Source organism: Ricinus communis, chromosome 2 (assembly GCF_019578655.1).
Source record: "Ricinus communis isolate WT05 ecotype wild-type chromosome 2, ASM1957865v1, whole genome shotgun sequence".
NCBI lineage: Eukaryota > Viridiplantae > Streptophyta > Magnoliopsida > Malpighiales > Euphorbiaceae > Ricinus > Ricinus communis.
Genome location: NC_063257.1, coordinates 31,038,832 through 31,051,480, shown reverse-complemented (window position 1 = coordinate 31,051,480; position 12,649 = coordinate 31,038,832). Strand labels below are relative to the sequence as shown.

Here is a 12,649-nt window from a genome sequence, read left to right as displayed (position 1 = left end):
AAGTAAGATTTTTTGAACTATAATCTTTTATTGGTACAAGTAATGCTAAGAAACTTGAGAATTCCTTCTGGAAGATGGTGGAGTACTTTAAGGTTGCTCGAGTGCTAGAAATCAAGAAGGTGATAGTTATTAGCATGTATCTTTTAGGTGATGCAAAACTATGGTGGAGAACACATAGAGAAAATGATACGAGTACTTGTAGGCCAAAAATTGAAATGTGGGATTAATTGAAGAAGGAAATGAAAGATGAATTTCTTTCGAGCAATACTTTTGGGTTACAAGAGATGGCTTGAAGCCTCTCAAGTAGACAAACACAGTACGAGACTATATGAAGGAATTTAGTTCCTTGATGCTGGATATTCATAATATATCAGAGAAAAACAAACTATACTATTTCCTCTATGGTTTTCAATCTTGGGAGCAAATTAAACTTCAAAGGAAAATATTAAAGATTTTCCTAGTGAAATTGCAGTTGTCAATGCCCTAGCTGATTACAAATTGAATAAAAAAATTTAAGTCCAAACACAAGGGCAAGAAAAGAAACAGGAGGGGAAGAATTGACAGTAAAAAAATAATTTAAAAAATAATCAAGGTTAGTCTTGTGCAATGGCCCTCATCGAGCCAAGGAGTGTACAAAATAGGAGAAGTTGAATACTTGTATGGTAGAGGAAAACTTTGAGAAACCAATACATGAAATTGCTACTTTTGTTAATCCTGTATAATTATTGAATTCAACTGTTAAATTGAATCATATTACATTGCTAACTAACATGACATACGAAATTGTGCTTGTGCATTCTTAACCGATGCATATTGCAGTGAAGGTGAATGGGAATGAGATTAATGTTGGTGAATACAATGGTTACACACACCTTTGTCTTTACTAGGCTTATGCAGTCATATGGGTTAGCTTTGAGCAAATGTCCAAGTTTCATAAAGTCAGTGAATACCAAATCAGTGACAACTATTGATATTAGCATACAATATCCCTATGTTAGGAATTGAAGTGGGAAGGCACATATGATGTTGATCCCACTTGATGATTTTGATGTAATATAGGGTATTAATTTCTTAAAAGGCAAAAGTAGTTCCAATGCCTCACTTAGATGGATTGATGATCATGCAAGAATCAAGCCCTTGGTTTATTCCTTGTGTTCACCCTTATGGGAAGGATCAAAACAAGATAAAATATCTCTTTACCTTGTCACTTGAGAAAGGATTGTAGTAGGGCAAAGAGACAGATCTTGCTTCCTTACCTGAAACCAAACCTGATAAGAAGGTAGAGGGGCCTGACTCGATGGTTAAAATGTTGAAAGAATTGATGATGTGATACCACTAGAATTTTTAAGAATCTTGCCGCCAAAGTAATAAACCATAAAAATGAACTAATCCATTATTTTATTCCTCTTACTAGGCCACCTTATCACATATATCTATTAGAATTGGCTGAATTGAGAAAGCAATTGAATGAGTTGTTAGAGGCAAGATATATTCAATCTTCAAAGGCTTCATTTAGTGCTCCTATCATGTTCCAAAAGAAACAAGATGGATCTTTGCAGATGTGTGTTGATTATATAGGACTTTAAATAAAGTGACAATGAAGAACAAAAATTCAATCCTTTTGGTGCATGATCTAATGGACAGGTTGTACAAGGCATCATGGTTCACCAAACTTGATTTGAGATTTAGTTATTAGTAAGGCAAAAGTGCTGAAGGGGATGAGGCAAAAACCATTTATATGACTCATTGTGGCAGTTATGAGTTCTTGGTTATGTCTTTCGGTTTGATAAATGCCCCTACTATTTTGTAGCCTTATAAATAATGTGTTTTATGATTTTCTTGATGACTTTTTTTATGGTATATCTATATGATATTGTGATTTACAAAAATTTCCTTGATGAACACTTGTAGCATTTTAGGAAAGTGCTACTTCGCTTGTAGGAATTCCAATTGTATGTGAAGTTGGAAAGTATGAATTTACTAAATCAAAAGTAATGTTCTTGGGACACTTGATCGACAATTGCTAAGTGAGGATGGATTCAAGGAAAAAGAAAGTGATTGTTGATTAGCAATCTTCTACTAAAGTTTCTAAATTACTATCTTTCCTTAGATTAACAAACTATAACCTTAAGTTCATTGGTGGTTTTTTAAAGAAGGTTGTCCCATTAACAAAATTCTTGAAGAAAGATGCAAAATAGGTTTGGTTAATTTCGTGAAAAGAAACATTTGATAAGATGAATCTATTATTGCTTTAGAAGAAGTATGAAGGTTGCTTGATTTTAAGTTTACCTTTTGAAGTGCATACAGATGCTAGTAAGAGTTAATAATTGAACATCTAGACTTTGTCATTTGTAGGCATAATTAATAAATTTTATCATGAGGCTTATGATGGTGTTTGAAGGATATAAGTTTATACTCCATTAAGACTTTTTTTACTCAATAAACAACTTCTTAGGCCACGTCTATTACTGAAAGTAAGTTGAGAAAGATGAGCTTTTGAGAAATTCTTAAGCCCATGGAGAAAAATTACTTGATCTTAGAAGTGATGTGAAGAACTTTGATTACAAGCTAGGAAATGTCTTTTCGTTTTGGTTTGATCCTGGTTACATGGTCAATCTTTGAGCGAAAGGTGTCTGACAATTAATATTATAGCTCAAAGGTTTTAAAGGAGGCTCTTATTAAAGATGTATGGAGAGATGGAGCATAAGATTTACTCAACCCTACCAATGACAAGAAATGAATGTCAAGTAGTATTTGCTAATTATCATTAAGTGATAGCAAGTATGAAATTATCAAGGTGGAATTTTAATAGAGATAGTAATTTCTCTATAACTGGTACTTGGAAGGCTTTAAAAATAACTAGCAAAGAGGTGAGTAAATTATTGGGGCGTTCTTTTAGCATCCTTAGTTACAATTTTTTTGATTAGCTGGGAATGAAAAACAAGCTAAATACTCGTAATGGGCTGAAAAGATGAAAACTTAATGAGTTCTACAAGTTGTGTTCTTTGCAACCATAATGTGAAAATAATGAGTTATTTTTTCTAAATGTGGATAAATACCAAATAATTTAAATATTTATTAGTCACATGCCCACAACCTAGAATTATCAGCTAAGTATTAATTCCCAAATAAAATACTAAAACTAGAACAATTTCATGATAGAAAGCCAAAAAAAAAAAAATCAATAACTTAACATCTAAAGTTATGAGAATGGACATTTCTTTCAAGCAACTCAAAATCTTGAAAAAAAGGAATAAAGATTTTTTCCCCAAGCACAAAAAGATTTCTATGAAATTCAATTACTCATTTCTCTTTGTTTTAGAGATTTTAACATGTTCAACATTGTCATCCTAGCCTTTTGACGCGAGTGTAAACATTGGTGACATCGACCCCGGATTACTCAACTAGAGTCACAAGTTTAAACAAGTATTCATATTTTTCCTTATATTTCTGCATTGTTTTGGGGATTCGATAATAGTGGAATACACTATAAACCTCTTAGTGTTATAATTTTTTTAAATTTTTTTATAACTCAATAATAATGGAATAGATAAGCACTTAGGAGTATTAGATGTGTCTATTTCAAACAAAACCAAGAGAAATTCGAAAAGGATTCATGCTCATAAATATAAATAAAGTTTTAAAGGATAGAATTATACGAGAAATATCAATCAATCAATCTAGCATGGATACCAAGTTCGATTTACAAAACAAAATTAATTCAGCTAGGTCGTAACTCATCAAATAACTAATAAAATTATTATTTTGAACCTATAAATCAGAGAGAGAGACGATCATAACAAGTAATTAATCAAATTTAATAAGCCTATAAAGTAAAATAGTTGGCATATAGACAATAATAAACCCTTCCCCCACACTTGATTGACAGATTGTCCCCAATGTGTTTGGCATTCATAGCATAAAAAGAAAAAGAAAGAATAAAACCTACCAAGTTAGATTGATTTCTTATGGAGTCATAATCCATAGCAATTCATGTCGTATCTATTTACAGACCAAAAAGCTAAGATGCAAAAGTAGGGGTTATAAAGATAAACAGTTATCCAAAATAAAAAACAAAGCACAAAAACATAAAATCACAAATATCCTAATTAAGTACAGTCATTCAAAAATAAAATAAAGACATAAAAACAAAGCCATATAAAAGTCCAGCTCAAATGTCAAAGCAAAGTGGAGGTTCAGTCCTCCATATCACCATCCCCATTAACTACGGGATCATCAACTAGGTCCTCATCACTATCATTATCATTATCATCGGGATTAATGTCATAGAAACCTACTCCATCATCAGGCTAGAACTGGTGCTACTAATAGAAACAAGTTGGAAGCCTTAGTGGAGTGTAATTTTGGAATTGCTAATAATGCATCATCGAATTCTGAAACCAATATGTACTTATATGTTGTTGTTGTATCATCTCTTGCTAGCTCCTAAGCACACCCATCATCTGATTCTAATTTTATGCAATAACTTGTTATTTTGGCATTGTAAGTCGTGCATCTGCATCTCCAAATGATAAATTTGCTGCTCAAACTCAGTCGATTTCCTATCCTGATCCGAACAAATATAATTGTAAGCCATCTAATCACGGTATGGCTCACCACCACTAGGCAGAGGATGGATGACAAATATAAAGGTCTAGTGGCTGTAGGAGTATTAGCTGCATCAGAAGTGTTATTTGTAGCATGTGGAGGTTCCAGTTGCTTTGGTGGAGTAAAAGGAAATGAAGCTTATGGAGGAGGCATACTAAATATAATCTATTTTTCCTTGTTCATCTGCTGCAAGGTCTCATACCCCATAAGCTTTGGAAGGCCATCGAGTGTCATAGGGGACAAACCTTCGAAAATGCCCAAATTTTGTGCTAGGCGGGTTATATACATCCTGTCACAAAGATAACCTTTTTCAGACTTATTTTTTTTCTTTATAAAATAATTAGCAAGCACAAAGCAAAATTGCACCAAATATTCTCATCAAAGCACATTAAATAGAAAAGGTCCTAATTGGAGCAATGCCTTCCACTCTTATCTCTGCCCGCTATAGTCGTTATCAAGAGAAAATATAAAAATTGCAAAGGGAAAGATGCAAGTGCAGGAGCTTTAGATTTTGAAGTAACATACCTAGGAGCATTTGGATCGAGCTTCTCCTACACTTGTTCCACATTGCAGGTACCATAGAATTTAAACGGAGCATGCAATTAATCCTTAGAATTTACCTCATTTGCAGTGTAGATACTCGTAGCAACTGCAAATTCATTCACGGACATTTCAAAATGCTTTCCCCCAAGTCTGAATTCAATACTTTTCTTTATTCGATCAATCTTCTAGTAACTTGAAATCGAAGAGAATAATTAAACTCAAGTGCGTTCTCCCTATATGAGGGTTCAAAGATTTCAAAGAATTTTTTTCCATGCCGGTTGATTAACCCAACTTCTCATTTTTTCTTTAAAACACCACTAACCTCATAAAATCCCTATTGAAGTGGTGAGTAGGGGAAAACTTCTTCTTAGCTATGTGCTCAAAATGGCTCTTGAGACATTGTCAGTAAATTGAACCAAAGGATGGTTCCTATTAAAGGAAACTAGAGGGGCTGCAGTTGGAGGGATTTACAAAATAAATGTTCTCTCTTCTTAGCTATTTGGCAGGGAGTTGCATTGTGGGTCTTATAGCGGTAGACTTCTTCTTAGGCACCATGATTTTCTATAAAAAATTAAAAGAAACCCAAACTCAATCCATGCAAGAGATATGATAAAATTGAGAGTGAAATAAATCTGGTTCTTTGGTGTGTGAGGTGGAGTGTAATGGTGTGTAGTGAGAGAAGAAGGAAGAAGAAGAGAGATTTAGAAGACCTAGTTCTTTGCTTTTGTCTGAAAGAACCTTAAAACCCATCTTTATTTCGTGGCACGGCTGGATTACACGGTGGGGTTCTTTCCCATATAAGCGTGGTGAAATTAAATACTTTTGGGATCAGTATGTTACACGGGAGGGGCACTGTGGTATGAGCTCCCTATGTCACACTAATTTAATTCTTTGAGATTATAACACGATGGTGTAAACTGCCAGGGTGCTCGCTGTGTGAAATTCTTTTTTTTTTCTACTAAAAATTACTTCTACTATAGGATCACACGGCGGGGTAGACTGCCTATGTACTCCCTATGTACTCCCCATGTGAAATTCCTTTGTTCTTAACAAAATTGTGTATAATCTCCTTCTTTTCATATGGTGAGGTCATGTACTAATGTACTACCCATGTGGATTTCTCTAAAAATTCTCTAGCTCCTGAATCTACACCAAGACTAAACACCTTATGTATCATCCTTAATCAAGTTATACTAGAAATATAAATAAACTAAACCAAAGACAACACATAACATGACTTAAAAAGAAATAAAGAAATCACAAGAACTTTAAAAAAATTGGTAGGTTGCCTCCTACTAAGTGCTTTTTTAACTTCGTATGAGCTAGGCCTTGGGTTGATTTCTCATCCGGATTCAAAATATTGTAATAGTTATTTTCCAGAATCAAAATCTCCACCAAAGTAGAGTTTGAGCCTCTATCCATTTACCTTAAATTCACCCTTTTAAGGATGAGACAAGTCAACAACGCCATGTGGAAAAACTTGCTTAACCACAAACGGACCTGACCAACGAGATTTCAACTTATCTAGAAAAGTCAAAGTCTCGAGTTGAACAAAAATACCTTATCCCTTGCTTGAAATTCTCTTGGACTTGACTCAAGCATCATGCCATTTCTTCGTGTGCTCCCTGGTTAGATGAGCATTCTCATGTGCATGTGATCTCCACTCGTCTAACTCGTTTATCTACAAATTCATTTCCAGCCCTGCACTGGCTAGATCAAGGTTAACTTGTTTAATAGCCCAAAATGCTTTATGTTCAATCTAGACAAGCAAATGACATGATTTTGCATAGACTAGCTTATATCGTATAGTGCCTAAGGATGTTTTAAATGCATTTTTGTAGGGCCATAAAGTATCATCAAGTTTCTACGACCAATCTTTCTTAGATCGCTCTATAGTCTACTCAAGAATCCTCTTGAGTTCTCTATTACTGTTCTTAACGTGACCACTAGTTTGGGAGTGATTAGGGATAACAAATTTATATGTGACACTTACTTATCTACACTTTTTCCAATTGAATATTACAGAAGTGGGTAGTCATATCACTTATAATGGCCTTAGGAGTTCTAAACCTACAAAGTATCTTCTTAAAGAATTTCATAATTACCCTAGTATCATTACAACGCAAAGCTTACACCTCTGCCCATTTAGACACATAATCTATAGCTACAAGAATTTACTTGTTACCAAAAGAAGATGAAAAAGGTCCTATGAAATCGAAGCCCCACACATTAAAAATTTCACACTTAAGTATATCATGTTAGGGCATCTCATCACGAGATGAAATGTTACTTGTGCATTGGCAACGATCACATTCTTGTACAAAAGCCTGACTATCCTGGAACAGAGTTGGCTAATAGAACCCTAATTTGAGTACCTTTTAAGCGGTTCTACTTGCTCCATAATGTCCTCATGTTGGTCCACTATGACAATGGCCAAGAATGCTCATAGTTTTTGGCCATGCCACATATTTTCTGATTATCCTGTCAGCACAAAGCTTAAACAAAAAAGGATCTTTCTAAAAATAATATTTCAAATCAGCAAAGGATTTCGTATTCTATTGATAAGAATAATCTTTTGGTAATTCCTTAGCTACAAGATAATTTGCGAAATTAGCATACCATGGAATAGAAAAGTCAGACCCACTAACCAAACTTACCATGGCATATAACTGCTCAACTAGAAAATGATCATTGATGTCCTTCTCCTTCTTCTGTAGCTATCCCAAATATGGATTTTCAAGGCGAAACAAATGATCACCTGCCAACTTCTATGCTCCCCTTTTATCTTGTATCTCTAGAACAAATTACCCACCTTATCAACCTTAGCTTCACATCAATTTTAAAGAACAAATATCTTAATGCCGAATGATCAGTATAGACAATCACTTTTAACAAGATCAAATATGACCAAAATTTGTCAAAAGCAAAGATAATTGCAAGCAATTCCTTGTCAATGGTAGTGTAGTATGTTTATGCTTCAATAGTTGTCTTACTAGCGTAATAGATTGGTTGAGAATGTTTCTCCTTCCTTTGAGCCAAAACAACCCTAAATTGCGAAGTCACTCGCATCACACCTCAGCTTAAATGGTAGAGTCTAATCTGGTGCTACCATATTGGGTGCATTTATGAGTTTTACCTTCAAAGAAGAAAAGGTGCCATGCACTCCTTATCAAACACAAACTCAACATCCTTTTTCAAAAGCCTTGTAAGGGGTCTAGCAATTTTTGAGAAGTCCTTGATGAACCTCCGATAAAATCCCCCATATCCAAGGAAGCTTCTAATTGCTTTAACAGATGAAAAAGGTGGTGATTTTTCAATAGTCTTAATCTTTTCCCAATCCACCTCAATTCCTTTGAAATCTTATGGCCTAATAGAATGCCTTCTTGTAGTATAAAATGGCACTTCTCCCAAATCAACACTAAATTCGTCTCCTCACACTTGATGAGCACCCTCTCCACAGTACCCCAAGCACTGATCAAATGACTCACCATGAATAAAAAATGTCATCCATGAACAATTCTATGATATCCTCTATCATATCATCAAAGATAGCCATCATGCACCTTCGAAATGTAGTTGGTTTCTTCTGTAGGCAAAGATCCTATAAGGGCATGTGAAGGTAGTCTTCTCTTGATCTTCAAGGGCTATAGGAATTTGGAAATGACCCAACATGCCATCTTGCAAGTAATAATATTACTGCTTGGAAAGTCTCTCCAACATCTGATCAATAAAGGGCAAAGGAAAATGATCTTTCCTAGTAGCATTATTTAACTTCCTATAATCGATGCACACTCTCCATCTGGTCACTATTCTTATTAGGATCTACTAATGATTTTCATTAACCACCATTGTCATGCCTCTTTTCTTTGGCACAACTTGCACTAGGCTGACCCATGAACTGTCTGAAATGAGATAGATTATCCCTACATTAAGGAGATTGATCATTTCCTTCTTCGCTATTCTTTCATATTACGATTGAGGCACTTTTGAGGTTACACCACAATCTTGAATTCCTTTTCCATAAGAATCTTGTGTGTCAAAAGGAGGGGCTAATACATTGAATATCTGTAATTTTCCATGCAATAGCCCTTATATACCTTCTCAACATCTCCAATAGCCTAATTTTCTATTCCTCTATCAACTCGAAGCTCATAATAATTAGAAGCCTAGAACCCTCCATCAAGAATGCATATTCCAAGTGAGCTGGGAGCTGTTAAGCTCTAAAGTAGGTGGGTCTTCGATGGACAACTTCATCCCTTCTTTCTTGGGCATCTCAATAAATTCAAATTCCTTCTTCCTCGTTAGTTTCCTAGCCTCTAAATTGGCTAATTGCTCAATTACTTATAATGTCTCTAATTTTCTTGCTCTTGTGCAAAAACAATTCAAGAGGATCTTTAGCAATAATAAATGAAATAAGATTGACATTTTCATGCACTATCATATCATCACTGTAATCTAAATAATCAAGTGTAGTTGGGTGTTTCATGGCATTTGGGATTTGAAAACTCACTTGTTCATTCCCTACCCTAAGAATGAGATTACCATCATAAAAATCAATAATAGCTCTAACTGTGGTAAGAAAGGGTTTACTTAGGATGATGAAACATCAACATTCATTCATATCCATTATTACAAAGTCCATAAAAAAATAATTTCTTGAACCTTAATCAACACATGATCAATGATACCCCTAGGGTATACAATAGATTTATCAGCTAACTGAACAATCATAAGTGTTGGTTGAGATTCTCCTAGTCCTAATTTCTTGAACAATTTATATGGCATAATACTAATGCTATCCCCTAAATCAACTAATGCACCACTAACATTTAAATTACCAATAAAGCAAGAAATATTAAAACTCTTTAGGTCTTTTAGTTTCTTTGGTATCTCCTTTGAATAATCATTGAGCTCTTCTCCAACAGCTGCACCATTGATACTTTTTCTAGCTTTCTTTTGTTAGAGAAGAGCTCCTTCAAGAATTTAGCATACTTGAGCATGTACGATAGAGCTTCCACAAAAAGTATGTTAATGTGCAATTAATTAAAAAGTTCAAGAAACTTATCAAATTGTGTATCCAATTTGTCTTTTTGAAGATGGGATGGATATGACACTCTCGGCTTATACTCCTTCATAATAGGGGTAGGCTTTGATGTTTCTTCTTCTTTTTCTTCCACTTTAATCTTTTCACCCTTATGTTCTTCAACTACCTTTTCAACCACCTTAGGTTTTTGTTTTACTTCTGAAGATGGGATGGATATGACACCCTCGGCTAATACTCCTTCACAGTAGGGGTAGGCTTTGATATTTCTTCTTTTTTTTCTTCCACTTTAGCCTTTTCACCCTTATGTTCTTCAACTACCTTTTCAACCACCTCGAATTTTTGTTTTACTTCTTCTACTTTGGTCCCCAATTGCTTACCACTTCTCAAGGTAATGACCTTGAGTTGTTCTTTAAGATTTGTCTCTGTGTTGCTAGGCAAGCTTCCTTGGGTTCTTTCATTAAAATTTTTTGCAATCTGCTCCACTTAATTCTCTAAATTATGAATTGAAGCTTGTTGGTTCCTAAAAGTGGTTTATGTAGATTGAAACCAGGTTTCAAAAGCTAAAATGAACTTCTCCATTATCTCCTCTAGATTACTCCTTCTAGGAGGAACCTACTGCTGATGATGTTGTGGTTGATTCTATTGTTGGAATCCTGCAGGTAGAGGTCTCTACTGACTCTAATTCTCCCAAGAGAGATTCAGATGATTTCTCCATTTGGATTATAGGTATTGCTGTAAGGGTTGTTCTGTTGCCTCAGAGCATTACCCACATGATCAACCTACTCCGATTTTGCAAAGGTATTTTCATTCTAGCAATCTTAGCTTTAATGTCCAATCCCACACCAATCGCAACTCATAACTTGTGCTTGTCTTCTAGATGAATACATAGTCAAAGCAACAATCTTCTTACTCATGGCCTCTAGTTGTGCAGTTACAGCTACCATAGGGTCTACTACATGAGTTTTGCTTCCTTTTACTATTCTATACTCTCTTAGATTCTACCATTGATATTTCGTGACTGCTATGTCCTCAATAAGATCCATGGCCTGCTTTAGGGTCTTATTATTAAGTGATCCACTCGCTGCTGCATTGATAGAATATTTACTTGCATAATTCAACCTATTGATGAATGTCTGAATCTGCAGCCATAGAGGTAGACCATGGTGTGGACAGCCTCTTAAAAAATCCTTGAACTACTCCCAATAGTCATACGAGATTTCATTCTTCTGTTGAAGAAAACTTGTTATATCATTCCTCAGCTTAGAAGTCTTAGAAGGTGGGAAATACCTTTCCAAAAATTTCTCAGCAAGCTGATTCTATGTTGTGAATGTTCGTACTAGGAATGACTTCAACCACTTCTTCAGTTTGTCCCTTAATGAGAATGGGAACAACTGTAATCTAATGGTATCATATGATATTCCATTAATCGTGAAGGTATCACAAATCTCCAGAAAATTATCCAAATGAGTGTTTGGATCCTCATTTGGCAACCCATCAAATATACAAGTATTATGCACCATCTGTAGGTTGGTCTTGATCTCAAAGTTATTTGCCGCCATATTCGGTCTAGTAATACTTGAATTAGCCCTATTTAGAGTTGGTCTTGTATAATTTTGCATGGTTCTCTCTTGTGGTGGATCCACCATTCTATCTTAGTTCCTTTAATTTCCTCTCCCAGATTTAAGTCCTCAGGAATCCCCTGATGGTTAACTTATTGATGTTGTAAACCCGCCACAGTTTTGGCCAAAGCCCATTCTTTCTCTTCCTTTCACTTTTTCCTCAAAGTTCTTTTCAACTCATGGTCGCATACGAGTAGATTCGAAGAACTAGCTCTAGTCATACACAAGCAAAGTACCTGTAGAAAATAAAACCACAAGCAAAAACTAAGAATAATCAAATAAAAATACTAAACCACTAGCTTCCGAAGTACTAATAATATTACAATGTAGTCCACGACAATGGTGCCCAAAACTTGATGCGCTCTACGCACAAGAGTGTTATTCCACTGAGAACTAATCATGAATACTATGTTTAAACCTTAATTAATGTCTAACAATCAATTTGTTGTTTGGAATTTTAAAATTAAAGTGAAGGAAAATATTGAATGAAGCAAAAATCTATTTAGGTGGTGAATCCCCCTAAGATATTCATGCATTTTATGAATCAATTAACAATTAAATCAAACCAAAGAGTTGAATTGACATTCCTCTAAATTAGGTAAAAACCTTTCTCAAGTGATTAAACCCCTATTCTTTAAGAGCAGGGCAAAGAATCTCTTCTTTAGCCAACTCATTAGGTCATGCATTTAGTCTAGGGAATTATCACGTCAATGAATCTTGTTTATCTATCTCTAGAATTCCAATCAATCCTCTATTTCTAAAAATGAATAATTCATAAATAACTATGTATAGTCAATTCTATGAAAATAATATTTAATTGAAATGTCGACCTATC

General features: G+C 34.8%; 1 long non-coding RNA gene and 1 other non-coding gene across 2 annotated transcripts; one reads left to right on the top strand and one right to left on the bottom strand.

Moving 5' to 3' along the window:
• Positions 1-3,936: 3,936 nt before the first annotated feature.
• LOC107261954 lies at positions 3,937-6,100 on the bottom strand. The gene is made up of 2 exons (XR_001535857.2): positions 5,134-6,100; positions 3,937-4,897 (listed from the first exon to the last, which is right to left on the bottom strand). It is a non-coding gene; the product is annotated as an uncharacterized LOC107261954 (long non-coding RNA).
• Positions 6,101-11,350: 5,250 nt separating this feature from the next.
• On the top strand, positions 11,351-11,457 carry LOC112536260. Its single transcript, XR_003080304.1, has one exon. It is a non-coding gene; the product is annotated as a small nucleolar RNA R71 (small nucleolar RNA).
• The last annotated feature ends 1,192 nt before the right edge of the window (positions 11,458-12,649 follow it).